Genomic DNA, 11653 nt, shown 5'->3' with positions numbered 1-11653 from the left:
AGCAGATGCCCTTGTAGCTGCCCTTGAAGCACCTAGCTAGACTCTGCCTTAGGATAGCCCTAAGTAATTCTCAACTCTCTTGTGTCTTACTAAGTCTTTAGCATCACGATTCCAATCTGGACACTATCTGAAGCTATACACCAAGGTCATGACTGCCTTTTAGAACTTCTAAACTTATACAGGTTGTGATCCCTAAGGCACAGTCCCAAGAAGTGTTAGGAATACTAACATATGCAATGTTACATCATTTGCAGCAGAAATCAAGCCTATCCCCACACCTATCCCAATGGAACCCAGGGCAAACCTGAAATTCTTGTTTCTAAAGCACACTCAAGTGAGCATTATAGATTTCCTGTAATAGCAACTAACAAGCATCCCAAGTGGGATGGTGAGAAAACAAGAAGAGAGTCCAGAAAGTAGAGGTCCTCCGAAGAGGGGAAAAGCATTCAGTCACACAGAAAGACAATCAAAAGATTAACAGACAAACACACACACACACACACACACACACACACACACACACACACACACAAGTGTGCACAAAAACAAAAAAACAAGTGGCCGCCACAAGATTGCCACAAAACTGGGCTGATTCAGATGGGGGCTTCCGTGAGCTCAGCAAAGACAGATGAACGGGAGCAGATTCCACATCACTCCTCCTTCCCAACCAGAATCTTCCCATTGTCAAAGTCATAAGTAACATAAAACAAAGACCTAAGACACACAGAAAAGGACCACTCTGGAAATACAGACGACCAGAAAGGCAGGTCTTTTCTCCAATCCATGAGAATCACTGAATCCTCACTGGCACCCAGACCGGAATCTCCCAGGCGTCCTTGGGGTCCCTTCTTACCTCCTGGGACATCTCCCAGGGCAGCGCAATCAGTGAGCCTCCCCCCCACCCCGGCACATCTATCGCTCACATTCGCTTGTCTCCTGAGACACGATCCTCCCTCTCAGCCTGAGACAGGAGCAACTGCAAAACCAGAACTCCAGAACTTGCGAGCAAATACAGACCCAGAGTAGCAAATACAGACCCAGAGTTTATCGGGCACAAAACACAAAGACACAAAGACACAGATGCTACCTCCTGAATCGGAAACTCCTAGGATCCTTTTTCTTAAAATAAGACATTTAAATATTTTCCAACCTTATTCCAACTATAGGAATTAATTTCTGGTCCTTCAATAATAAACTAAGGACACGTTTCTGACACAAAGACAAAAAAAATTCGCTTAAAATTAACCAGGGACACGTTTCATCAATAAAACAAAAGAACTTGATTAAATTCTTTTTCTTAACTCTTAATCCTCTCTCCCTGAGTGAGCACTTGATTTCTCCTATGAAACAAGCTTCCTTAGACAATACCTCCCCCATGAAAATCGGATGACAATTATTTGGGGCCCTGTCTTACCTCCCTCTCCAGTGACACAGGAGCAATGCGGTCTGAAGAGTCCTCCGTCTCTTCGCGGATCTCCTTTACTCCATCGTCCTGTAGTTAGCCATGCTTCGGGGGTCCCTGTTCAGGCACCACTTGACCCGTCCAGCGGGTCCAATTATTCAGAAGAGGCTTTCTACCTGTGGGTCAATGGGGGTGAAGAGAAGAAGGAGACCAAGCAAAGTTCTGTTGTCAAGGTCTCATTTATTGAGAGAAATGTACAGCATTTAAAGCTCTGAGGTGGGGTTGGGGATTTAGCTCAGTGGTAGAGCACTTGCCTAGCAAGCGCAATGCCCTGGGTTCGATCCTCAGCTCCGAAAAAAAAAAAGACAAAATAAAGCTCTGAGGCAGGAATAGAAGCGGGAACTGAAGCTTAGGGAGGGGGAGAATTGGGAAGTGACCAAGGATATAGGGTGAATCACTAAACTGCAAGATATGCTCCATAAGCAAAGAGGCAACTGTCTTCTGGGGACATGTTCTTTGAAAAGGTCGAACCCTTCTCAGAAATCTGCTCAGGGACATCCGGTGTTTTGCTCAGGCTGAAACATCCTGTGATTGCTCCCGGGGTCTTCCTAGGTGAGGCTTTTGTCCAACAATCTCATAATCTTACAGCAGCCACCTAGGGGTGAGCATCTGTGGCCATACAGCCCAGAGTCACGTAGCCATCTTGAGCTATGCAGTCACAAAGCGGCCAGGCCCAAATCCAATACGGCTCCCTACAGAATAGTTGTTGACTGATAATCTCTATAAATCCAGAATTATCAGTCCTTCAAAGCTTCTGCATTCCAAGAGTCTCTCAATTGATTTTGGGTCAGAAGCTGAAGACATATGCTTACATGTTGCTAACAGAGGACTGTGCTAGTGGATATTTGTCTCTACAACTTCTCAGTTCTCAGGTTTCACATGTTTATAGATAATTGGTCATTCTCAGATTTCTGACATGGTTGAAGACTGATTATAGTCTCATAGCCTATCAGGCTGTTTATCTCTGAAAATATATTTTTTATTAGATAGTTAACAGATAGTATGCAAGATAGCCAGGATATAACATAGATTTTAAGATCTTATTAAGCTGGAATGGATAACTAAATATTCTGTTTAACTGATAATATGTTGGGCTGGGTGTTAGATATATTTTATGTTTTTAATTACAAAATGCTCACTTTATATTAGATAAAAGTTTTCTTTTTATTAGACAGAAAGAATGAATTGTAGAATGATGTTACACAGGTGAAGGCAGGTACAAGATAGAAAGGGTCCTGTCATTGGACAAGAAGGAAGGATGGGCAGGAGAAAATTTTAGAGAGAGGAGGAGAGTAGAGCAAGTGAGAGAAAGCAGCAGAGAGAACATGGAGGCTGTTGTTAAGATTCTTCTCTGCACATTTACAGGTTGTTATGAATATTCTTAAAGCATGTGTACAGGGCTTTGTGTGACTAGGTGGTCAGTTATATCTTATCAATTGAATCAGAGGTTATTGTGTTGTGTGTTCTTTCCCGTGGTGATTTAAGTTTAAGAGAGTTTGTGGTGGCTGGAAACTCTAGGCCACCAAGGGATCAGGATGCATGTTTCTAGCATGGTGGCAACCTGACTTGCGAACTAGATGGGTAGATAGATTGTTGTCAGGCTCAGGGAGAAGCTACCGTAATATAGGATAGAGCAAAGTGGATGAGAGGCTTTGCTGACTGAGATGAAGATTTCTACCAGATATGTTGTGGCACTGAGGTGCCAGAACAAGTTTGAGGTAAAAGACAGCATTTTTCATAGTTTTACAGCAACATTATTAATTTTAATAGCTGTAGAGTATTCCATTATGTAATTGAATCACATTATCTGTGTAAATTATTTGCTTGAAATATTTCTTAAACCAATTGATGGCTGTTTCCAGTTTCTCACTATTACAAATGAAACTGCTATGAACATAGGATCACATGTGCTCATGTAGTATGCTGGAGCATAGTTTGGATATATGCCCAGAAGCCTTATAGATTGACCTTTCGGTAGAACTATTTCAATTTTTTCAGAAACCAACAGATTAATTTCCAGAGTGGTTGTACAAGTTTTCAGTCTCAGAAGACACAGAGTTCTCCACAACCTTGACAGCATTTGATGTCACCGGAGTTTTTATCTTAGCCATAATGATTAGTGTGAGGTTTAATTGCACAGTCATTTTGATTTGCATTTTCCTGGTGGCAAAAGATGTTGAGCATTTCTTAAGGAGATTCTCAACCATCTGAGATTCCTCTGTTGAGATTTTTTTCTTAATTTTTTTGCTTGTTTGTTGTTATTTTTATTGTCGTTTGTTTTGTATTATCTTAAATCCTTTTTTTTTTAAGTCCAGTCTTTATCCCCCTTCTGGTCCACCTTCTGAGTTTCTCAATCCATTCTTCTTCCCCCAGTTCTGAGAGGATGATCCCATACCCTACCCCACAACAGCAGACCTCCCTACTCCCTGGGGCCTGGGAGCCCAAGTCTCTCCTGTGTTTGACATGTCTTCTCCCACTGAGGTCAGACCAGGCAGTCCTCTGATGTATATGTTTTGGGGCCTCATACCAGCAAGTACATGATGTCTGGGTGGTTGGCCAATATCTGAGAGATATGAGGGGTCCAGATTAATCGAGACTGCTGGTCTTCCTATGAGGTCACCCTTCCACAACGACTTCTAGCTATTCCCTAATTCAACCACAGAGGTCCCTGATTTTTAGTCCATTGTTTGGCTATAAGTATCTGCATCTGTCTCTGTCAGATGCTTGTTGAGCCTCTCAGAGAATACATATGCTAGGCTCTGGTCTGTAAGCACACCATAGCATCAGTAATAGTTTCAGGCCTTGGAGGTCCCCCTAGGAATGGATCTCAATTTGTGCCAGTCACTGGTCCTCAGTCTCTTCTCCAATTTTGTCCCTGCAATTAATATAGACAGGAACAACTATGGCTCAGAGTTTTTGTCTGTGGGATGATAACTCCATCCCTCCACTTGATGCCCAGACTTCTACTAGAGATGGATTCTTAAAGTTACCTCTCTCCACTGTTGGGCATTTTTTCTAATATTGCTCCATTTGAGTCCTGAGTGTCTCTCCCCTTCCAAATCCCTGGTATATTTTAAAGGGTCCCACCACCACTACCTTCTACCTCCTAAGGTTGCCTGTTTCCATTCAATATGCTAGCCTTCAGGGTCTTCCTCCTATTCTCCCCCTTCCCAATACATGATCATGTTCCCCTTTGCCCCTCCCTGTCCATTTTCTCATCCATTTCTCTTCCTCCATCTGCCCTTGTGGTTGCTTTCTTCTCTGTCCCAAGTAGAATTGAAGCACCCTCAATTGGGATCTTCATCCTGTTAACTTGAGTTCTGTAGATTGTATCCTGGGTCAAAGGAATACAAATTGGAAAGGAAGAAGCCAAAGATATCATTATGATATGATAGTAAACAAAAAGAATACCAAAATTTCTACCAGCGAACTTCTACATTTGATAAACAGCATCAGCAAAGTGGTCAAATATAAAATTAACTCAAACAAATCAGTAGCCTTCGTTTATAACAATGATAAATGAGCTGAGAAAGAAAGTAGAGAAACAACATTCTTCACAATAAGTTCTTTTATTGTTCATATTTGCTTTTGCCTATTCTGGGATTTTGTTTTTCCACATCAAGGCAAGGATTGTTCTTTCAAAGTGTGTAAAAATTACATTGGTATTTTGATGCAGGTTGCAATGAATCTGTGGTTTGCTGTTGGTAAGATAGTTTCATTATGTGAATTCTACCTAGCCATGAGGATGGGAGATCTTTCCATCTTCTTTAAGAGGGCGTTTTATGGGCTTCTCCTCAATGCTGGTATTTATAATTCTGTGCAAGTTCTGCATAAGAAACAAATGACATCGTGAGTTCATTTGTGCAACAATAATGTCATGTCCAGAAGAAGTTATTACAAGGGATCCTCATAGCCACCAATTCTTACACCATCTATATTCTTTTTCTCATATATTTTTGTATTCCATCTTATGTAAGTTGATATAGTTGTCCACATATTTAAATGTGAGTACAGTTAGTGAAACTTCAGTGAACAAAGAAACCATCCATGAGAAGGTGACTTTGTGTACCTAGAAGACATTTTTAGGAGAAGTGAAAGGAAGGGACAGAAGAAAGTATCTGATCAGGACTAATACAACAGGGAGAAAAGAAAGACACAAAGTCCCTATCTAAAAACTGTGACCAAAGGCTAGTTAAGAGGATACAAGCCTTAGAGGGCCCTTCTTATTAAGAATTGATATTAGTGGTCTCTAATGCTAAGTCTTCTGTGCTCCAAGAGAATAAGCTCACTTTTCATCCAGATAACCGCAATTAACCAATACACATACACATTTCAAGGGGTCTTTATTCTATCCTTATCTGTATGACAGATTAAAAATCACAGAAATGTGAAAAGCTCACATGATATTATGATGTGTGTGTGTGTGTGTGTGTGTGTGTGTGTGTGTGTGTGTGTGTGTGTAAAGAGACAACCCATAAAAAGGCTATGAATTAGAAACAGAAACAGAACAAGGTTATGCATATTGGAGCATTGAGAGAACAAAAATTAAATAAGAAAATTACGTCATTGAACCATAATCTAAAAGGATGATGATGATAAACCTTTGATATCTCAGAACACATTTAAACAAAATAATGCCAAAAATGGCAGAAATCAAATTGATGCCCCCACCTTCCTCCTTGTTAAGTCAAAAATGGAAAAGAAAAGAAAAGAAAACCAAAACGTGTTCCACTATATGTTAGCATGATAAGAAAAATATAAAAATTATAAAGTAAATAGAGGACCCCAGAGTCTTGGGATAGAAGTCATATGAGTCAGATCCAAAAGATTTCTTGAGGACACAGATTTTTTATAGCATTGTAAAGGCAAATTCATGGAAATATTTTAAAATTCCTATTGAGAAGTGTAAAAAGTGAATAAAATTAATCTGAATATAAACTATTCACTATAGTAGAATGCATGATACCCAGAAACAATCAAACAAAAATATTTGAAAACATATGGAATAAGTGCATGGAAGAAATTGGTGTAAACAATGAAATAAACTGAAGAAAATTAGTAAGTGAAGATTAGCAGAAAGAAGCTGTACGATAACAATGTTTTCATTTAGTAAAGTTTGAATGGGTGTTGCAGGTTTCAGTTGTTCTGGCCCCTGCAATTCTTCAAAATATGAGGCACATAGAAGAGTCATATAATATCAGAATAAGTGGATCTTCCTTCTCAGACTGGACAAGAAGAATGGAGCAATTTCTTCCAAATATAGATAAATCATAGTTCTCTCATAAAATCATTAGTGATCTCAAATCCTGAGCATTGGTATCAAAGGGAAAAGAGAATGCACTGTATAGGAAGCAGCAGGATGATCATTCAGAAGAAAAGTGGGAGCAGACCATCATATCTGCATTGGGAATGAAATTTCTGTCTATTGCGTGATCTGAAGTAATTCTTCTGTATATAGTGCCACACAATCTCTTCTCTAAAGCTGAAAAACAGCCAAAAGATAAACCACAGCAAGGAGTCTGACTGTAAAAATTATTCATGAATTGGAATCCACACATTCATACTTGGCTCTAATAGCTCCAAGTATGTACATATAAGTGAATAAAGAAAAAACCAATCAGGGAAAGAAATGGAAACCTGGGAAGAAAATCATATGTCTGCTTAACTTTGGTGTATTCTCCAAGAAAGCTGCTCTATCTTTTCTCCCATCTCCTTGTGTGTAGCAAAAAAGAAAAGTAAAAAAAGAAAGGCATGAAAATCAATACTTTTTTTTTAGTTAGAGGCACTTATTAACAAATGACACAAGAATCTCATGTTTCACAAAGAGTATGATGGGATTGTATCTGCCTCTAGTGGACTTCTTCATTGCTGCTTAATAGAAAAATGGGTGTCTATCTATGTTTGTTTCTGTTTATTGTCAATGTTAGAATGCTTATGTCTCTTTAAATATAAGGCTTTCAAACTTCCAAATCTGTGGTCTTTCCCAACCACATCACCACTAAAGATACACCTTTTTTATAAATATCATTAACTCAGTGGGGAAAAATAATCTTTTAAGGACACGAGATTCTGTAACATTGGTGGTATTCATCTGTTTGCTGGATACTCTTGTATCAACTTTACACAAGCTAAAGTCATTTCAGAGGAATGAACCTCAATTTTAAAAATGCTTCCATAAGATTGGCCTGTATACAAGCCTTTAAAGCATTTCATTAAATAGTGATTGATACGGGAGACATCTATGACTCATGAATGAGCAATGGCAGGTGGACACATCTTTCTTTCTCAAAAAGCACTAAAATAACATCTTCTAGGACTCTGAACAAGTGTTGTAATTAATCTGTGGAAAGTGATATAAAAATGAGCATGATGCTTTTCATATTTCTATAAATAAATGTAAGAGTTATTTATTTGGGTAAATCTAATCATGCATATTCTCATCATTTTCGCTAAGTTTAGCTGTGCTAGTAATTGGTCATATGGTTGAGGACTTATAAGACCAAGTTTTCAGTTCAAAGGAGATTTATTTGCCATAGAGATACAAAGGGACAGAGGAATATCAGACAAAGACAGGAGATAAAGGATGTGGGAGAAGGGGAAGGGAATGAAGGAAAATGGAAGGGGTATTTGTCCCAGAGAATATGTGCCTCTGCATAGGGAGGAGACAGACATACCATACAGGAAAATGGCAGACTATAAAGATTAAATGGAAAACACATATCAAGATGAGATATTTAGCACTATGTGCAACTTTCTGAGGAAATACCAGATTTTCAGAGTGGTTGTAACAACTTGCAATCCCACCAGCAGTGTTCCTCTTTCTCCACATCCTCACCAGCACCTGCTATCATCTAAATTTTTGACTTTAGCCATTCTACCTCATGTTAGGTGGAATCTCACAGTCATTTTGATTTGCATTTCCATGATCACTAAGGATATTGAACATTGTTGCGGTAAAATAATTATTTATTTTATCCCGTACTAGAGCCAGCATCATAGTGCCACATGAAATCTGCCAGATATTATCATTCAAGTCAGCAAAGCATCTCACCCACTTAGCTCCAACCCATATAATATTGCCGATGGCTACTCTCTAAGCCTAGCAACAATCTCTCTACCTATGTACTTTGCAAGGCAGGTTGCCACCATGTCTAACATACACATCCCGATTCTGTGGTGGCCCAGTGTTCCAGCCAACACACACGTTCTTGAACTAAATTAAATCACCACATGGAAGAACACCCAACAAAATAACTTCTGATCCAATTGATAAGATATAACTGCCCATCTTGATAAGATACAGTTAACTCATCTAGATACACAAAAACCTATAAACATCCATCCCTTAAAAATATTCATAACAACCTGTAAATGTGGAGACAGGAATCTTTTCATCTGTCTTCATGTTCTCTCAGCTGCTCCTCTTTCTCTCTCCTCCAGACTCCTCCTCTAAAACTTTTCTCCCACCCATTCTTCCTTCTCAACCAATGACAGGCCTTGGTCTATCTTGTACCTGCATTCACCTGCATAATGACATCATCCTACATTTTACACTGTCTATGTAAGTTAAAAAAAGAAAAAAAAGACCTTTTCTCTCAAATATAAGCTGAGCACAACTATTATCATTGTTATTTAAAAGCATAAAATTTACCTAAATCCCACTCCAAAAATTTATCAGTTAAACAGAACATTTAGTTATCTGTTACAGCTTAAGAAATGTATAAAATCTAAGTTACATCCTGGCTAGCTTGCAAACAATCTGATAACTATCTAATGAAATATTTTCAAAGTTGAACAGCCGGATAGACTATGAGACTATAATCAGTCTTCAACCCCATCAGAAATCTGGGAATGACCAATTATTTATAAACATAGGAAGCTTAATACAGCTTCCAGAATTGATGGGTTGTAGAGACAAGTCCCCATTAACACAGTTCTCTGTTAGAAACCTGTGACCACATGTCTTCTGCCTTGTGGCCCAAACTCAACTGACAGACACTTGAAATGCAGAAACATTGAAGGGCTGATAATTTTGACTCAGCAAACATTATAAGTTGACTACTCTGCATGAGGTCTACCTTTGTGGACAGTATTAATCTGTAGGTGAAATAGCAAGTTTCTGCCCTGTGACTGCAGAATCACAAGGTATTACCTCACCTGGAGGTAGAAATGCTCAATTTCTTCATTAAATCCACCACAGGGGACTATTAGGATCAGATGTGTCTCGACAAAAGATAAAAACTTTAAATGTTATTATTTTGTGGATTTTTGACATTTTGAAAACCATCTATCTGTATACGGTAATTGGGACTGATGTCTGTTAACTATCTTAATATATTATGTGGTAAGCACTCTAACAAACTTAGAGCCATGGATTTCCTATTTGACCCTTTTTTTCTGATCCAATTGACAAGATATAATTGCCCATATACATAAGATAAAATTGGTTCATCTAGTACACAGAACTCTGTACACATCCATACCTTAAGAATATTCATAACAACCTGTAGATGTGCAGAGAAGAATCGTGACATCTGCCTCCATGTTCTCTCAGCTGCTTCCCCCTTTCACTTTCCTCCAGTGTCCTCCTCCTCTAAAACTTTTCTCCAACCCATCCTTTCTTTTCATCCAATCACAGATGTTCTATCTTGTACCTGCATTCACCTGCATAATGACATCATCCTACAGAACATTTCTTTATGTGCTTCTCTGCTATTCGAGATTCCTCAATTAAGAAATATTTGCTTAGCTTTGTACCCCAGTTTTAATAGAGTTATTTGGTTTTCTGGAGTGTTTCATCTTGAGTCTTTTTATATATTGGATATTAGCCCTCTGTTGAATATAGGATTGGTAACCAAGCTTTTCCATTCCTGAACATATATAGACAAAAGATGGTCTAAAATACAACAAAGACACATGTCCATAGCAGTCATACTTATAAAACCTAGAAGTTGAAAACAACACAGCTGTCCCTCAACAGAGGAATAGATACAGGCAATGTGGTACAATTACACAATGGAATACTACTCAGTTATTAAAAACAGTGAGTTCATGAAATTTGGCAAATGGGTGGAACTAGAAAATATTACCTGAGGTTCACAAACCAATCACAAAGAACACACGTGGTATGTACTCACTATGAGTGATTATTAAGCAAAAAGCTCAGAATACCCAAGATACAAATGACAGACCATATGATGTTCAAGAAGAAGAATATTTCAAGTTCAAGAAAGTGTGAATGTTTTAGTCCTACTTATAAGGAAGAACAAAATGATCACAGGAGGTGGAGGGTACAATGGAGTTGGGAGGAAGAGAGGAGAGGGAGGAGAAAAGGGAGAGGATCAGGTGTGGGAAGAGACAGGGGAGTAGTGCAGAGGGTCAGGAAATTGAACAGAGGTGTGTGGCAATGGGCAATGGGAAACTGGGAATAGCCACCAGAATGTCCCAGGTGCTAGGAAAGCAAGAGGCACTCCGGACACAGAGGGAATGACATTAGCTGGAATACCCAACAAAGGGAGAGAGAACCTGTAGAGCCCATATCCAGAGGTTACACACAGTCCCTGGGTGATGAATAGGGCCACCCACTTATCTCAGAAAAGTTAACCCTGTTGCTCCTGTCTAAAGCAAATGCAGGGGCAAAAATGGGGCAGAAACTGAAGGAAAGGTAATTTAAAGGCTGACCCACCTGGAGATACATCCCATATGCATCCCCCAAGCCCAGATAATATTGCTGATGCCAAGAAGCATTTGCTTACAGGTACCTGATATAGCTGTCTCCTGAGAGGCTCCACTAGTCGTGACGAATACAGATTTGGATGCCTGCAGTCAACCATCAGACTGAGCACAGGGATACAAATGAAGGAGTTAGAGGAAGGACTGAAGGGGCTGAAGAGTTTTAAAACCCCATAGGAAGAATAAAAATATCAACCAACCAGACTCCCCCCAACCCCAAGCTCCCAGTGACTAAACCACCAACCAAAGAGGACACATAGTGGGACCCAGGCTTCCAGCTGCAAATGTAGCATAGGATGGCCTTATATGGCATAAATGTGAGGTAATGTCCTTGGTCCTGTGAAGGCTCAATGTTCCAGTGTAAAGGAATGCTAGGGCAGTGAGGAAGAGTGGGCAGGTGGGTAGGTGAGCAACCCCCCATGAGCAGGGGTGAAGGTTATGGAATAGAGAGCTTGAAGT

The 11653-nt window shown here is 39.5% G+C and overlaps 1 long non-coding RNA gene across 1 annotated transcript; it reads right to left on the bottom strand.

Moving 5' to 3' along the window:
- Positions 1-5015: 5015 nt before the first annotated feature.
- LOC134485124 (uncharacterized) lies at positions 5016-11300 on the bottom strand. Its single transcript, XR_010063018.1, has 2 exons — positions 11224-11300; positions 5016-5288 (listed from the first exon to the last, which is right to left on the bottom strand). It is a non-coding gene; the product is annotated as an uncharacterized LOC134485124 (long non-coding RNA).
- Positions 11301-11653: the final 353 nt, after the last annotated feature.

Source organism: Rattus norvegicus, chromosome 1 (assembly GCF_036323735.1).
Source record: "Rattus norvegicus strain BN/NHsdMcwi chromosome 1, GRCr8, whole genome shotgun sequence".
Lineage (NCBI taxonomy): Eukaryota > Metazoa > Chordata > Mammalia > Rodentia > Muridae > Rattus > Rattus norvegicus.
The sequence above is the reverse complement of the archived record's forward strand: the minus strand, read 5'-3'. Positions and strand labels throughout refer to the sequence as shown.